At 38.0% G+C, this 17,104-nt stretch overlaps 1 protein-coding gene across 2 annotated transcripts in view; it reads left to right on the top strand.

Annotated features, from left to right (window-relative positions):
• The first annotated feature begins 292 nt into the window (after positions 1 to 292).
• Positions 293 to 17,104, top strand: part of LOC127434259 (type-1 angiotensin II receptor A-like) — a 30,697-nt gene continuing 13,885 nt past the window's right edge. Inside the window, exons 1-2 of one of the 2 annotated variants that reach the window (XM_051686860.1) lie at positions 293 to 418; positions 2,931 to 3,054. The gene's annotated coding sequence lies outside the window, so the exon portion shown is untranslated. The remainder of the gene's footprint in view (positions 419 to 2,930; positions 3,055 to 17,104) is intronic. The other variant, XM_051686859.1, reaches the window with a different exon arrangement.

Genomic DNA, 17,104 nt, shown 5'->3' with positions numbered 1-17,104 from the left:
GATTTTTTTAAAGCGTTATTTTTTTATATACATAATTAATCACAGCAAAATAACGTATTAGCGCCCTAGTCTATTTGATTTTGCACAGTTGAGTGGATGGGATGACAACATGGCATAAGTGACCACTGAGTGTGAGATGGAGGAGAGGCAGTGCCATTCAGATGGGAGGGGTGTTTTGTTGAGTGGGTGTGTGCTGGGGGTGGTCTTAACAGCCACATATTGTGGAACATTAGATACATTAGATGTGTTTTCACCAATGGGGGGTGGTTTGTGTTTGTGTGTGCTGATGTGTGTGTGTTTGTGTTTGTGTAAGCTTTTTGTGCGTCTTGTTCTTCTAGTTCAGGAAAGGGCACTCGTCTACAGTTCCAGCTCTTTGGTTCAGACTCTGAAACTTTTATTTTCTTATCTACTGCTTCAGGTAGGACCCTTCTAGTTTGCTTTATATATATATATATATGTTTTACTTGTGAATTGATATGCAATTTAAAAGAATAATGTGCTAAAAGCTCATTCTGTTTAATGAGCATGATTTAACAAGCCATAAGAATTGGATAAACAAATATCATAGAATTATAGAACTTAATGAATCTTTGCAGCACAATTCTGATCACAGATCCTTATTTAGTAGCCATTTCTAAAATTGTATACAATTTTTAATTAGTAGGCTAGTGTATGCTAAGACAAGCGTCACTATTATTGCTCACACTTAGGGTAAGGAGTTTCAAATGTAACATTCAACTGTAAGTAACTCTTCTCACACCATTTGTGGTGCAGACATGAATGATATATCAAATTGCATAGCTTATTGGCCAGAGCTATGCTGTTACTTTCTAAGTTATTGGACTTACACTGGTGAACAGATTAAAGGAGGGACCTGGGTCATATCTAGGAACCAGAATATCATGAAGTCTTGGGGGTGGACTCTTTTAACTTGGGACAGTGAGTAACACCCAAGCAACCACCTAACAATACTCTGTATTATTGCTTAGTGGATCACAACAGTAAAGCTGGAGTTGTTTATGTTTTTATAAGAACCAACATTAATTTTAATGTGTTTGACATCAACTTTTTTCCATATTTCTCGATGTTGCACTTCCCATAACAAAGCTTATTCTGTCTGGGGTGTGTTATCAACCACCAAATCAAAACTTGAGGGGCTTGAGTATGTCTTGAACAGTTATAATGGTACTTTGAAAAAGGAATGTATTTTTATGGGGGAGTTTAATACTGCTGTTAGTAAAAGATCAGGGGGAAATTGTAATGCTCTAAGGAGATTATGTTAAACATTTAATTTAACTTAGCTCATTAAAAATCCCACTAGGATTTGGGACAGTGGCGAAAGTATAATATTTTGGTGTCTGAAAATATTTCTCAGATAAGAGATTGAATATGGTGTCAGTGATCATTTTATTATTTTCTGTACAAGAAAATAGTTGGGCAAAATTACAGTAGTCATAAAGCAGTTAAGACAAGACTACTCAAAAATTCTAATGATTAAATATTTAAAGATCACCTAAATAGAGTCAGATGGGAAAATATATAGCAAACACCTCATCAGCTGATGATACTGGGGTGAACTTTAAACATTTATTTCTTGCTGTAGTGAACAAAGTCAAGATCTAAGCAAAGATCCAGTCCTTGCATAAATCAGAAACAATAGAAATAAAAGCAATAAAAAGTATACTAAGTAGATTTTAACTAAGAATTTAGTTGATTCTGATCAGTTTAAAACACTCTGAAATTTAGTTCAGAAAAATATCAGTGATGCAAAAAGTATATTTATTACTGAGCATCTAAAGTAAACAAGGAGGATCCAAAGTCACTGTGGATGGTGTTAAATCTAAACCTGGTTCATCAAAAACAGGCATAAATCTTGTTGGAGAAAAATAATTTGATAAAAGCAAAATTGCTAACAAATAAAATACACTTTTCTCATCCATTGCTAAAATGTTAGTATAAGCTTCCTCCAAGTACAGGAAATGATGGGATTGATTTTGTAGAGAAGTTCTATTTAAGTCAATAAATGCTACCAGATTCCTTTTATTTCATCAAAGTTACAGTAGAAGATATTACTATGATGAAAAAAAAAATAAAAAATGTCTGAGGCAACCGATCTAGGTAACATTCCAGCTAGGTTTTTATGAGATGCTGCAGACATAATTGTCTTGACTATAACATTGTGAATCTGTCACTTAAAAATGGTAGTGTACCATCTGATTTGAAAATAGCCAAAATAACTCCATTATATGCCAATGTGGCATCAAAATTAGAAAAGGTTGTGCATAAGCAGATGATATGAATACGTAGGAAAATATAAAATAATTTTGGTTTCCTTTCAAGTCGGTCACTTAGGCACTGTGTCAGTAGCTGATGCTATGGGAGCTACTCTCATGAGTACCAATCTCTGAAACCCCATTCAGTCATGGCAATTACATGTTGGCAGGTGGCGCTTGTTATCACATGCATATAAGCTGGAGCACAATGCCACATAATCACAAATTTCCTCTTCAGGGTGGCAGAAACATCTCTCATGCTCTGGAGCCCAAATCAATGCGTATTGTCATTTGGATCTGCATCCTTGGATCCTCTGCAACACCGAGCCATTGAAACACTTCCGTATTTTAAATTGATTGGATTCTGTTGGTTTGTGTTTTTCTTTCAGTGAAAAGAAACTAAAAGCTGTTTGCTTAATGACATTAAAATTTTTAAAGACTGCATTTGGCAAATATTTCAACAAGCACATGAAAACAAGTGCTATATCCCTCTGTTTGACAGGCACAAGGACTGTGTTATAAGCAGCACTCTGTGAGACTGATTGTGTTCACTGTGAATGCATGAAACTCAAGATGATTTTATCTCGGCTTGCTTTCATTCTGAAAGCTGAAGCCATTTCTCTTTTCTTCCACCATATTCTTTCTTCGGCTCCCAAGGGACCGCACAAGGAAGGCAAGAGAGGATGGACTACAGAGCATGGAGAGTCTATCATATCCCTTCTTCTCCATTTCAAGCGGCTTCGCCTGTCCAATACAGCCATGATGATCTGTGCCCCACTTGGTGCGTATGATACAATCACTTTAGGTGGAGATAATGATGAAAGGAATGTTACTGTATATTGCTGCCAATTATTCCTCTCAGGCAAAACAAGCGCTGTTTATCAGCTGAATTGAGTCCACACTGACACAGCACACACTGAGTTTGATTGTGTTCATTACGAGTGCATGATACTCAAAATGCCTTCATTTTGGCTTTCTTTCTGAGAAAGCTGATGCCAATCTCCCTCCCTCACTATGTCTAGCAAGGCCGGGGTTAAAGAGCAAGGAGATTTTGAAGATTTTTTTTGCTGGCTTGAGCCATGTGTCTCTCCTTCTCAAGCTTTGCCTGTTCAGTTTGCCAGTGGTGATATGTGGCTCACTCAGATGCACTGCTATCGGCGATTATTATCATTTGTTGCTAGGGTTTTCATTAATAAGAAATTAACATGACTCAGATGAAGCACTTACAACAATTTCTTCCTGCGGGCAGGGAAACAGGATAAAGTGGCCTCTGAGACTCTATGGCACTACAGCCATTTGTGCTGCTTGTTAAAGCCCTGCACCACGAAATTGGCTTTCCGGCCACCAATATCTCTGCCCAGGAAATTGGCAGGTCTTTGCGCGGCCTGGTGTCTGTTGAGTGACACCCCTGGCTAAATTTGTCAGGAATTCACTTCTCGCTTTCCCCACCGTATGAGCCAGTAAAGAGAAAGTGACATCTCCTCTGTAACATAGGAATACAGGAACTACTCTGTAACACTTTTTACTGTTGTTGATGCTATGCCAGAAGACTGCCATGTGAAAACTGAGATTTAAGGCACTAATGAGACTCAGTCTATACTCAGGTACTAGACAAGTTCAAGCCGGGGCTAGCCCTACCGTTGCAACAGTTCCAGCTAGTTTTGAGCCACTAGAGGCGGTAAGCTTACTCTCTTTATCGCTTTGGCTGATCGCTTTGGCTTCAGTCAAACATGTTGGAGATCGGTCAAAGACTCTTGTTTAGAGATGGGACCACACCTATCAAAAGCCATTATTAAGCTCAGAGAGGGTTATGTGCCCAAAGTGCTGGTCACCCCCTTTAGGGCTCAGGTTGTTACCCTGCAATCATTCTTTCCTTCTCCTTTTAAGTCAATGAGGTTAAGAGACTGCTTATGTGTTGCCATATGAGAGCATTAAGCATTGAGTCCAAGCAGAGAATTTCCCACTGGATTCTGGAGGCCATTGCGCTCGCTTATGAATCGCAAGGCATACAGTGTCGCATTGGTGTTACGGCTTATTCTACCAGGAGCATGGCTTCCTCCTGGGCATGGGCAAAGGGTGTGTCCTTAGAGGAAATTTTTTCTGGTTGCAGGCTGGGCTTCCCCTAACACCTTTTAGGTTTTATAACTTGGACGTTTCCATTTGGTTAGTGTCATGGTACTACATTCACAGTCTATGACCGTTTTTATATCTTCCCTTCGCACTGTGTGCTAAGTAGAGCTTTCTGCAATGTCTCACTACCCAAGATGGCTTGTGTCACTGCTTATGTTGACAGACTGGTTTTAACCATGTCATCCTCTCTCGTCTGCACTACGTTGCGAGGAGAAGTATTTTTATTGGTCCAGTACCCTATAGGCTAGTACCAATGTATCACTTTCTGGTCTAGGACCATTTCTGTCTATTGTCCTCCCACTATGTGTGAAGCAGAGCTATTCATGCAATGTTCCACTACCCGGAATGGCTAGTGTCATTGTTATACTATCACCATAAATGGCTTATTTCTTGTCCCTCTTTCTTCCTATTTTTCAGTATGAAGGGTAGGTTATTTCAGTGCTTTCTACTACCCTTTTGGCTAGTAGGCATTGTCACTGACATAGCGTCGAAGTGACCAACTTGAACGTCTCGGTTACTGATGTAACCTTGGTTCTGTGAAAGGAGTGAACAAGTCGCTGCATAGCTTTGCCTCACAACTGATTTCACACAGTTAAAGGATCGAGAGATGCACAGAGATTTTTCAGTCTGTCACAAAATTCTGATGATGTGGAGTTTTGCCCTTACTTTTATGCATGCAATATGCATGCACAATGGCGGAGTAACAATTGGCACCTATCAATATGTAACTGCTGTGATTGATTAGGGTTTTAGAGATCATTACTTCTGAGAGGCACTCCCATAGCATCAGCTATTGATGCAGCATCTCAGTTATGGATAAAGAAGCTTCAAGCATTCTAGAGTAAACTGATCAGGTTTGCGTTTCCCAAAAGCATCCTTAACCAACTATGGTCAAGCATTACCAACAAGTTCAAGCGTTACCAACATAGTTCAACAATTTTGTGTTTCCCAAAACAGCTCTTTACCTGTGGTCAGAAGAATCATAGTTCCTTGTTAATTTGCTGTGTGGACATCATTTGACTTCGCTGAGGCTCTTATATCTTTCATTCTATATATATCTTTCATTCTGTCAACACTTTGACCATGTTTACATGCATTTAATAAAATGACTTATTCCAGGGTTTTGCAGAAAGTGGTTCTGCAACATCACATAAACTCAAATGCAGCCGTTTAAGGGATAAAAGGTTGTTCAGAGAAAGTGCTTTATCACACATTGTTTCTGTCAGAGAACACAGCTTTAATGTTAACGCATACGTGGCATTTACATGTTTTTGAAGAGTGCGCATGTGCACATGTGCTCAAGTGCTTCAGGAAAACCATCTATTGCAGCGTATGTATCTGTCGCATTACACAGTGCATGCAGCTTTCCTGTCTTCATGAGCTTTCTCGCATTAAACAGTTTTGTGGTGTACGTGTAAATGAGCTATTATAATTTGATACTTGAGGAAGTTATTACTCCACCCCCTGCATAACGTCATTAATGTTGAACCAACATGGTTTGAACGATGGATGTGCAACATAGTTACTACGGTTTCAGGAAACAGTTGAGACAAGCTAGTTATTTCCTCCAACAATGCATCGCACTATGGTGGATAAGCAGTGAGTTAGGTTGTTGTTTGGGAAATGCACCCCAGATTAGCTGGTTGGTTTGGTTCATGGCTTACAACTCTTTTATAAAAGATTTTATGAAATTCTTATGGAAAAAAAAAAGAATATGAAATATAAATTACCTTTGTGTCAAACTCTTTATTGTTGGCACAAGTTTGCCATAGAAGTGTTTGCCAGTAATGGGAAATTGTCCATTGTTACCAAAGGTTTGCTGCAGGTACACCATTACCGGTGTAGAGCTGTAAACTTCTAGCAATGATTTGCGCAAATCTAAAAGTTAATTTGCATATGAAAATAATGAGTGGAAAGCATGTTTTGCAGCATGTTTGGCAGATATTTGTGATGAGTGACATCACCAGGCAATAAATAATTAAATAATTTTATGAATTAAAATAACTAACATTTGCGTTGAGCTTATGTTTGTGCTCAGCTAAACAAAATGTCCGACAGATGTCTGTGTCATTCTATCTGCTGTTATTCCAAACAGCTGTTTGCTTTAAAAGCCCAGTTAAGCTAAATATATAAACTGTATCTGCGGTCCCAATGGGAGGAGATAGAAGATAATTGTTTTTTTTAGTGGCCACATTTGTGCTGATGATGTGGATTTCAGACAGCACCTCTCCGAATATATATATATATATAAATTATTTTGTTTTATTTTGTTTTAAATTTTTTACTTTTTTTATTGTGACTTAATTATCATTATTATATTCAAATTCTCATTACCATAATTCATGGAGACATTTTCCATTATTCTTAAAGGGTCAGTTCACCTAAAAATGAAAATTATCTCATAATTTACTTACCCTCATGCCATCCCAGATGTGTATGTCTTTCTTATAATGTTTTTTTAGGAGAATAATTCAGCTCTGTAGGCCCATACGCTCTCCAATTCGTTGGCACTTATGTCATCGGGAGGCAGCAGAAACTGATTCCTCTCATGGTTGCGCATTGGAGAGCAACCGAAAGTAAACATTCTTCTAAAAATCTTCATTTGTGTTCTGCAGATGAAAGAAAGTCATACACATCTGGGATGGCATGAGGGTGAGTAAATGATGAGACAATTTTCATTTTTGGGTGAACTATCCCTTTTAAGGGGTCATGATATGTCTTTTTTTATTATTTTAATATGTCTCTTAAGGTTCACTTATTAGTAAAGTTTTTGCACAATAAACAGTCATATATATGTAAAACATGGTCATTTTTCACCCGCATTCTGATCCTCTGTCAGAAACGCTCGGTTTTGGTGCTACTTCTCCTTTAAGACTTGATGGTAAACGCCCACTCTGCTCTTGACTGACCTGTTCTCTTCTTGCCATCTCACTGCTCACCGCTTCTGGGCGGGGCTACTGAAGTGATAAGGTAAAGTAGGCATTCATGTGTTGTTGTGGAGGCGGTCAGATGCAAATGTCTACTGAGGAAGTAGAGAACGAGTCATTTTGGCAGCTTGGTTTCAGCAAATGCTCTTTTTGCAGTGAGGAGGAAGTTTTGAGTTCTGAAACTTACAGTATGTTTTTATAGGATAATGACCTCTTATTTGTTTAATTATGAAGGAAAATTTGATTGCTCACATCATGACCCCTTTAATGGTGATTCACATTACTGTAATATAGTATTTTAATAAATAATATTGTAATAAAGAAGTTTCACTTATACAGAAGAGAATTAGAATATTCTTATTTTAACATTTTATAATTTTTATTTATTTTATTATTTTATTTATTAATAATTTAAATGGTTAAAAAAGTATTTATGAATACTTTACAATTTAAATAATATACAGTAATTTAATATATTCTTATTTAATGCATAGTTATTAAATATAATATACAAATATTATATTTCAAATATAATCATATAAAATAACATGATCATTTAAATAAATATCAATAATATTTTATAATATTGCTGCAAGCAGCAATTAATGGGGTTCAAGCCTTTAAGGTCCTTTAAGTAAATATGTAACAGATTTTAGTTATTAATTAGACAGTCTGTTTGCAACTAAAACAATGATAAAGTGCCTTAATTTTTCATGTTGTTGGTGCGTCACAAGATGGCTGCACTGGTAAGAGCTCCGGGCAAACTCTACAGCTTTTTGTGTTCTATTATTTTATATCAAAGTCTGTTTGCAATTGTCTCTTCCTCGATCATACAGTATGATCGGCAAACACTAATAGACATCAGATCATCGCTCAAAACGGACTTTGAGAGTGATTCACACACGAGTACGAGCGGTAGCAGCCCCTTCGCTGTGCATCTGCCTCTTTGTTTACACTCGCGTCGGCGTAGGAGGAAGAAGCACAAAAGATGCAGACGTGCCGGGATTCTGTGCAGAACTCGGAAAAGGTGCTTCAATCCCCCTCTTCCGAGTATTCTACTTGCAAATGTCCAGTCGCTGGTCAACAAAATTGATTAACTTAACGCTTGGATTAAGTTCCAATGGGACATCAGGAACTGCTGTGTTTTAGCTTTCGCTGATACATGGCTGGATGCTACTGTTACTCTGCCCAGTTTCACCATTCACCGCCAGGACAGAACAACAGACTCTGATAAGCGCAGAGGCGGTGGGGTTTGCGTTTTGGTGAACTCTCATTGAGGAATGGATGTTTCAGTTGTTGCTAAACACTACTCTCCTGACATCGAGTTCATTACAGTTAAAGTCCAACCTTTTTTCCTCCCCCACAAATTCAGTTCGGTCATTCTAACAGTGACTTACATCCCACCTCAGGCAGACAAAGTTTGTTCATTGTACATTTTGTATGAGACTATTAATGGTCTAGAGTACTCGCATCCAGAACCTGTTTTTATTGTTGTTGGGGATATTAACAGGGCAAATCTGAGAAAGGTCCTAGCCAAATACATCTAGCACATTATTTTTCCCACTCGAGCTGAGCAGACACTGGATCACTGCTACACTGCACTCACAGACAGCTACAAACCCCTCCCCCGCCCTGCCTTCGGAAAAGCTGATCACACCTCTATCCTTCTTCTGCCTGCATACAAACAAAAACTCAAACAGAAAAAAATGGTTCTCAGGACAATCTATCAGCGGAGTGAGGAGGCTATCTTCACACTTCAGGACTGTTTCCAATCCACAGATTGGCAAATTTTCCAGTATGAGGCAGACGCAGACATTAATGAATACACAAACTCTATCACTGATTACATCACTAAGTGCACTGAAAACATTGTTCCAGAAATCTGTATCAAATCCTTCCTGAACCAGAAACCCTGGGTTAATGCTGAGGTCAGGGCCAAACTTAGAGCTTGAACTTCAACCTACAACTCCAGGGACCTGGTGGTATACAGGAAAGTCAGGTACGACATTCAGAAGGCCATCAGGACTGCAAAGAGATGCTACAGAGACCAGGTTGAGTTGAACTATCAAGGATCTAACCTCAAGCACATGTGGAATGGTTTGCACTCTATCACAGACTACAAAGGTGGGAAAATCTGCGATGGGGGACTATTTGCCTCACTACCCGATGAGCTGAACACATTCTATGCTCGGTTTGGGGCAAGCAACACCTTACCCGCAGTGAAACTACCAGTGGACTTCAACAGCTGTGCACTAACCATCTCTGTGCCTGTTGTGATTAAATCATTCATGACGGTAAAACCACGTAAGGCGTCAGGTCCTGATGGTGTCCATGGTCGTGTCATCAAAGCATGAGCCAGCCAGCTAGCGGAGGTTTTCACAGATATCTTTAATCTCACTCTAAAACTGTCTGTGATTCCCACATGCTTCAAAAAGACCACCATTGTCCCTGTCCCAAAGATGTCTGCAGCCAGATGTCTGAATGACTACTGCCCTGTGCCTCTGACCTCTACAATCTTGAAGTGCTTTGAATGGCTTGTCAAAAACAACATCTGTTACTCCCTTCCGGCCACCATGGACCCTCTCCAATTTGCATACCGCAAAAACAGATCGACGGACTATGCCATTGTTCTGGCGATGCACAGTGCTCTCACACACCTGGATAAGAAAAACACTTACATGAGAATGCTGTTCATCGACTACAGCTCTGCCTTTAACACCATCATTCCAGCCTATCTTATTGTAAAGCTCAAGGATTTAGGATTGAACACTCATCCATGCAGTTGGATTTTGGACTTTCTGACGAGCAGACCCCAAGTGGTGAAAACTGTTGACCGGATCTCCTGCACACTGTCTCTGAACCCAAGAGCTCCACAGAGATGTGTTCTCAGCCCCCTCCTTTACTCCCTGATCATTCACAACTTTGTCACCAAGCACAGCTCCAATACAGTGGCATGCAAAAGTTTGGGCACCCCTGGTCAAAATTTCTGCTGCTGTGAATAGTTAATTGAGTAGAAGATGAACTGATCTCCAAAAGGCATAAAGTTAAAGATGAAACATTCTTTTCAACATTTTAAGCAATATTAGTGTATTATTTTTATTTTGTACAATTTTAGAGTGAAAAAAGGAAAGAGCACCATGCAAAAGTTTGGACACCCCAAGAGATTTGAGCTCCCAGATAACTTTTACCAAGTTCTCAGACCTTAATTAGCTTGTTAGGGTTATGGCTTGTTCACAATCATCGTTTGGAAAGGCCAGGTGATGCAAATTTCAAAGCTTTATACATACTCTGACTCCTCAAATCTTGTCCCAACAATCAGCAGCCATGGGCTCCTCTAAGCAGCTGCCTAGCACTCTGAAAATTTAAATAATTGATGCCCACAAAGCAGGAGAAGGCTATAAGAAGATAGCAAAGCATTTTCAGGTAGTAGTTTCCTCAGTTCATAATGTAATTAGGAAATGGCAGTTAACAGGAATGGAAGACCAGAAAACTTTCAGAGAGAACTCCTCATAGGATTGTTAGACAGGCAAATCAAAACCCCTGTCTGACTGCAAAAGACCTTAAGGAAGATTTAGCAGACTCTGGAGTATTGGTGCACTGTTCTACTGTGCAGTGACACCTGCACAAATATGACCTTCATGGAAGAGTCATGAGAAGAAAACCTTTCCTGCATCCTCACCACAAATTTCAGCGTCAGAAGTTTGCAAATGAACATCTAAACAAGCCTGATGCATTTTGGAAACAAGTCCTGTGGACTGATGAAGTTAAAATATAACTTTTTGGCCGCAATGAGCAAAGGTATGTTTGGAGAAAAAAGGGTGCAAAATTTCATGAAAAGAACACCTCTCCAACTGTTAAGCACGGGGGTGGATCGATCATGCTTTGGGCTTGTGTTGATGCCAGTGGCACAGGGGAACATTTCACTGGTAGAGGAAAGAATGGATTAAATTAAATACCAGCAAATTCTGGAAGCAAACATCACACCATCTGTAAAAAAGCTGAAGATGAAAAGAGGATTGCTTTTACAACAGGATAATGATCCTAAACACACCTCAAAATCCACAATGGACTACCTCAAGAGGCGCAAGCTGAAGGTTTTGCCATGGCCCTTACAGTCCCCCGACCTAAACATCATCGAAAATCCGTGGATAAACCTCAAAAGAGCAGTGCATGCAAGACAGCCCAAGAATCTCACAGAACTAGAAGCCTTTTGCAAGGAAGAATGGGCGAAAATTCCCCAAACAAAAATTGAAAGACACTTAGCTGGCTACAAAAAGCTTTTACAAGCTGTGATACTTGCCAGGGGGTGTTACTAATACACTTTTCCTTTTTTGTTATTTTGAAATTGTGAAAGATGAATATAAAAAAGTAAAATTGCTTAAAATATTAAAGAAATGTGTCATCTTTAACTTTAAGCCTTTTGGAAATCAGGCCATCTTTTGCTCGCTTAGCTATTCACAGCAACAGAAATTTTGATCAGGGGTTCCCAAACTTTTGCATGCCACTGTATCATTTTCAAGTTTGCTGATGACACCACCATCCTGGGCCTCATCACAGATGGAGATGAGACAGCCTACAGAGATGAGGTTAGAGCGCTATCAGAGTGGTGCAATAACAGCAACCTCTGCCTCAACATCAGCAAAATTAAGGAGATGATAGTGGACTACAGGAGGCTGCAGGAGGATGACCATGCCCACTTATACATCGATGGGGCTGCTGTGGAAAGAGTTAGGAGTATCAAGTTCCTCGGTGTGCACCTCACAGACGACCTGACCTGGTTCCTTCACACTAAGACAGTAGTGAAATCTGCTACTTCCTGCAGAGGCTCAGGAAGTTTAGCCCCCCCCCCCCAAAAAAAAAAAAAATCCTGACCAACTTTTACAAATGCAACATCAGTGGGCATCCTGACTGGGTGCATGTCTGTCTGGTTTGGCAGTTGCTCCCTCCGCGACTGCAAGGCCCTCCAGAGAGTCGTGAGAGCAGCTGAACTCATTATTGGCAAAAAACTCCCAGCTTTACAGGAAATCTTCCATATATGATGTTGAAGGAAGGCTCACAAAATCACCACAGACCGCAATCACCCATTACACAGACTGTTTACCAGACTGCCATCAGGCAGACGGTACCGCAGTATTCAATCCAGAACCAGCAGGCTGATGAACAGTTTCTACCTGCTGGCCATCAGGATCCTGAATAATCTGTAATCCAGTCATTACTCCTTCTACTTTTTCACTTATGACTCCACTACCTCCCACACACTGGCCACCTCACTGAGAGCTCAAGATCACTTTTGGACAATCTCATCACATGTTTCTGTCACTTTTGTGCATGTTGCAAAATTTCTAAGGGCTCTATTACCACTTTACTGCCGCTAAGAATAGCGACAAGATACGTTGTATATTGAACATATTTATTATACACTACAGCTACTATTTATTTTACTACCTTCTGCACTCTTGTTCATATACTGGGCCTGCACATATTCCAGTGTTTAGGGTTAGGATCTGCACTTTACTTAACAGCTAGGCATACATACCATACGTACTAATATATTCTGCATATTTAGTATTTGTAAATAATCTCTTTCCTCTCCTCTTTATCTTCTGATGGTTTTTCTTTTTATTATTGCACAGCTGTGGTGTACCTGAGCCTCACTACAAGCATTCAATGTACAATTGTCACTGACATTTTGTGCACATGACAAATAAACTTGAAACTTGAAACTAATTTTCAGAAACATCAGGTTAGGTACCACAGAGATATGGTATTTTTTTAACATTTCTGACTGTTATAGCGCCACCATGAGGCAGAGGTACCCAATTTTTTTGTTTTAAATTTGGTGATGATATCTCATTCCGTCAAGAGTTTTAACCATTTAAGAAAAAGTGGCCACCCCCACTTTGTACGTTTTGGCATACTGTTGCAACGGTGCATCGAAAGTTCAAACTTTTTTTGATAATTATTAAGACTGGGACTCCAGAGAGCCTTTCTGCACTGATTTGGTTCTGATCGGGTGAGCGGCCTAGGACTTGTTCAAATAGCTGCTAAAAGTTGATTGGTCGATGGCGGCCATGTATTCAAGATATACGACTGTCCTCATAGAACTTGACAAAGGAAATTGGACAAAGACACTGCATGCAAATATTCAAGTCGATCAGACCAACGGTTCCATAGTTAGAGCCATTTTATATTTGTAATTATTATAGCATTTTGTGTGTCCTTAGAATGACCCCATACACATGTGTACCAAATTTGGTGATAAAATCTCATTCTTTTCAAGAGTTATAACCGTTTTAGTAAAAGTGGCCACACCCCCTATGTACGTTTTGCCGTACCTTTGCGATGATGAATCGAAAGTTCAAATTTTTTTGATAATATTCATAATGGGACTCCAGAGAATCTTTCTGCATTGGTTTGGTTCCGATCGGGCGAATGGCCTAGGACTAGTTCGAAAAAGTATTTTCGTTAAATAATCTCAAATATTTAACGAACGATTTGATTCACACCATTGGTTCTTGAGGCAAAGTTGTTCAGAAAGAGGAGCTATATCATATGATATGAATAACTTGTTTCTTATATATATATATATATATATATATATATATATATATATATATATATATATATATATATATATATACACACACACACACACACACACACACACACACACACACACACACATCGATTTACACGCATTTAATACGCAATAGCGCCTCCCGGTGACCATTTTTTTTTTACATTTTGCACAGACCTCTCTGGTCCTGCCAATATTTTCACTGGCCCCACCACAAAAAACTTCAAACTTTTATTTTAGCAATAATTTATTACTTTTTTGTCAGAAAGAAATATGATTTTTCATTAAACATTAAATAAATAAATAAAACATTAATTAGGTGTTTAATATTTTAATAACTAAGATATAGTCAGTAAATACAAAATATTATTTTAATAAAATATGAATTATTTAAAAATATTAATTAATTAATGTATAAATATTTCCAGCAATAATAGCTGGAAATATAGAACTATAATGTATCTCCATGACAGCTATAATTATATAAACCCACTTTTGCTGGAAAATGATGGCACATAGCAATTTGTTTATGATTTTCAACCTATTCCAACTATCACAAATCATTTTCACAGTTTAAACAAAATCTCATCTATGTTAGCAACTTTACCATGGTGATATTTAAATCAGCTCAAGTCACAACAACAGTACCCAGTACAACACAGAAAAACAAATGTTTGTGTTTGCAAGACATAAAAACACATACTTGATTAACGATTAGCACTGGCCCAAAGCTCAAAACAATCAGTGTTCCAAACAATGTCCTTACCTTACCCAGATTCAGGTAAGCCTATAAATCTAATTTGTATTTTGAGCTGTCAGATCATATTTGGCGCGAAATCACAGGCTTATGTCATTAATCCTTGTGTCATCATCACGTCATGTCAGTAAACACAGGAAAGAAGTACCGGCTGTGTACCGATGTCATAGCACAGCAAAGTACGTATTAATTTATTTGTTGTGTAACCAACTATCTATTATAACTTTATTGTTATAATGATTAATTAAACATATTATTGTAATTTTTATATTGCATATTATTTTCATGTTTAATAAAGTAAACATGAAAATAATAAAATAAAAATCCCCATCATTATTAAGTCCTTGTTTTATATTTTTATTTTACGGTGTTATGTCTGCATTGCATAGACATACTATTGCAGTATTACGGTTATACTTGCTTTATCAACTGAGGTTGTGCAATATAATATAAAAAAATAAAGTCTTCCATTGAACTCGTATCAGCCGTATCAGCCATATCACGAGTTTCACCTCTTAAATTGATACGTGTAGAACAATACAAACATTCATTGTAGATAAAACACTTGAATAATCATATGGTGGTTGAGGAGAGTCCCCTGTTCTCTATGTAAATGCACTTTGAGTCTAGTGTCAGAAAAGCACTATAAGTGTCCAATTCATTCATTCATTCAAAATATGTAAATATTAGTGTCATTTATCTTTATCAAAGCAAGTAAAATTTAGGGTTTAAATGTTTAATCGTATAACATAATATCAACAAGAAATTAGCACGTTATGACTCCGGATCTGAATATCTCCAGTAATGATCACTAATAGGCAAATACAGGTAACCTCAAATCATGAGATTCATGAGCGTAGAAGAGCAGTGCCGAAACACAACTCACACAAAGTGTTCTTCCGCAAATTGCTTGCAATTTAAGTTTTAATCACCGATGTCGCTAGAGAGCACAAAGTTACGAAGTGCAGCTTTCAGCAAAAAGTTTTTATTTTATTTCTTTCTTATAATTTTGGGGTGAAATATGACCCACACATAACCATTGATGTGTCATGAGATTCACACAAGCTGTCATTTATCTAAAGTGACTTGTAATACATTTATTACAGGGAGTAAGCAGTGGCCATAGGGGAAAGCTCATAGCTTGCTGTTATTGAACCAGCAACCTGATGGTTACCAGCCCAATGCTTGGGGGGAAAAAATATAATTATTACTGGTGGTGCAAAGAATTTTATAAGTAAATTCATCTGTGTTAGTGTGTTGTAATTTATGATAGTTTGTTCTAATTTTATCTATATGGTCAGAGCAATTTTATTTGGAGCTGCATGTTCACTGTCAGTGTGGCTTTATTTTTGTTTCATAGAAATCTTGAATATAAGAGTGTTTTGGAAAATGTTGTCAGTTGGTTTAAATATAACATCACTATATCATTTTATTTCCATTCTAACAGGGAGATTTTTGCAGTGTTTATTATTTGTTGAATAAACATCATGACATAGTAATACCATATGTAAGAACATGTAGCCATGCAGTATCCACAGATCAGTATTGCATTGCCACAGAAGTTCTCTATCACAATAATTAAAGAAGAGAATTTTTGCAGCTGATGTCAATTGTAAGTCTTTCACCATACAGACAAAATTAACTCAATCCAAAGACTCAATATTGCGTGCTCATGTTACCAAATTAAATCCAGAGAAACAGCATAGAAACACATGCACAACTTTTAAAGAAGGCTCGGCTAGCACATTAAGCTTCTGTGTTCCCTGTACAGCCAAATTTACAGCCGCCTACTGTTACACTCATTTAAAAAAGAAAACAGGACTAAATCAAGCAGTGACATGAGCGGAACTGTTTATTGCAAATTGCCTGAGGAGGAGAAATGCAAGGCTGATATTTCATTATCCTGTTAATCTTGGCACCCTGACGCTGGTCTCCTCTCGCAATGACCAGCACATCTGCAACTGATATGGCTGTTGTTTTTACTAAAGAATGCTTGCTTTTTAAAAGTCTCTTCTGTGAAACCAAAGAAACCCAGGTTCATTTGACATATAAACAGCTCTGTAATGTTGGTCTGTGCTGTAACACAACCACTAAACAACCAATCAACTTTAAACAAATGTAAAAAGTTTTATTTTATTTTTTAATATAGAAGTTTAGATGATGTTTGTAAGATTGTGTGCCATTCAGAATTTAATTAGATGCATATTAAATTCTAATTCCTGAATCTGAGTTGAGGTATGATGCTTGAGGCAGATTTGTAATTTGTGTTTGAATTTAAGTAATTTAAGAATTTAAGTAAAGTCAACGCAGTTCATTCAATTCAATATCAATTACTGGATAGAAAATTCAGTAAATCCCTCTTCCTGTCATTCCAATTCAAATCACAGTTCAACATTCCGTGGGCCATGGCCAATTTAATTCAAAGAGATGTTAAAGATAA

This window comes from Myxocyprinus asiaticus, chromosome 44 (assembly GCF_019703515.2).
Source record: "Myxocyprinus asiaticus isolate MX2 ecotype Aquarium Trade chromosome 44, UBuf_Myxa_2, whole genome shotgun sequence".
Taxonomy (NCBI): Eukaryota; Metazoa; Chordata; class Actinopteri; order Cypriniformes; family Catostomidae; genus Myxocyprinus; species Myxocyprinus asiaticus.
This window is presented reverse-complemented; position numbering and strand designations above follow the sequence as displayed.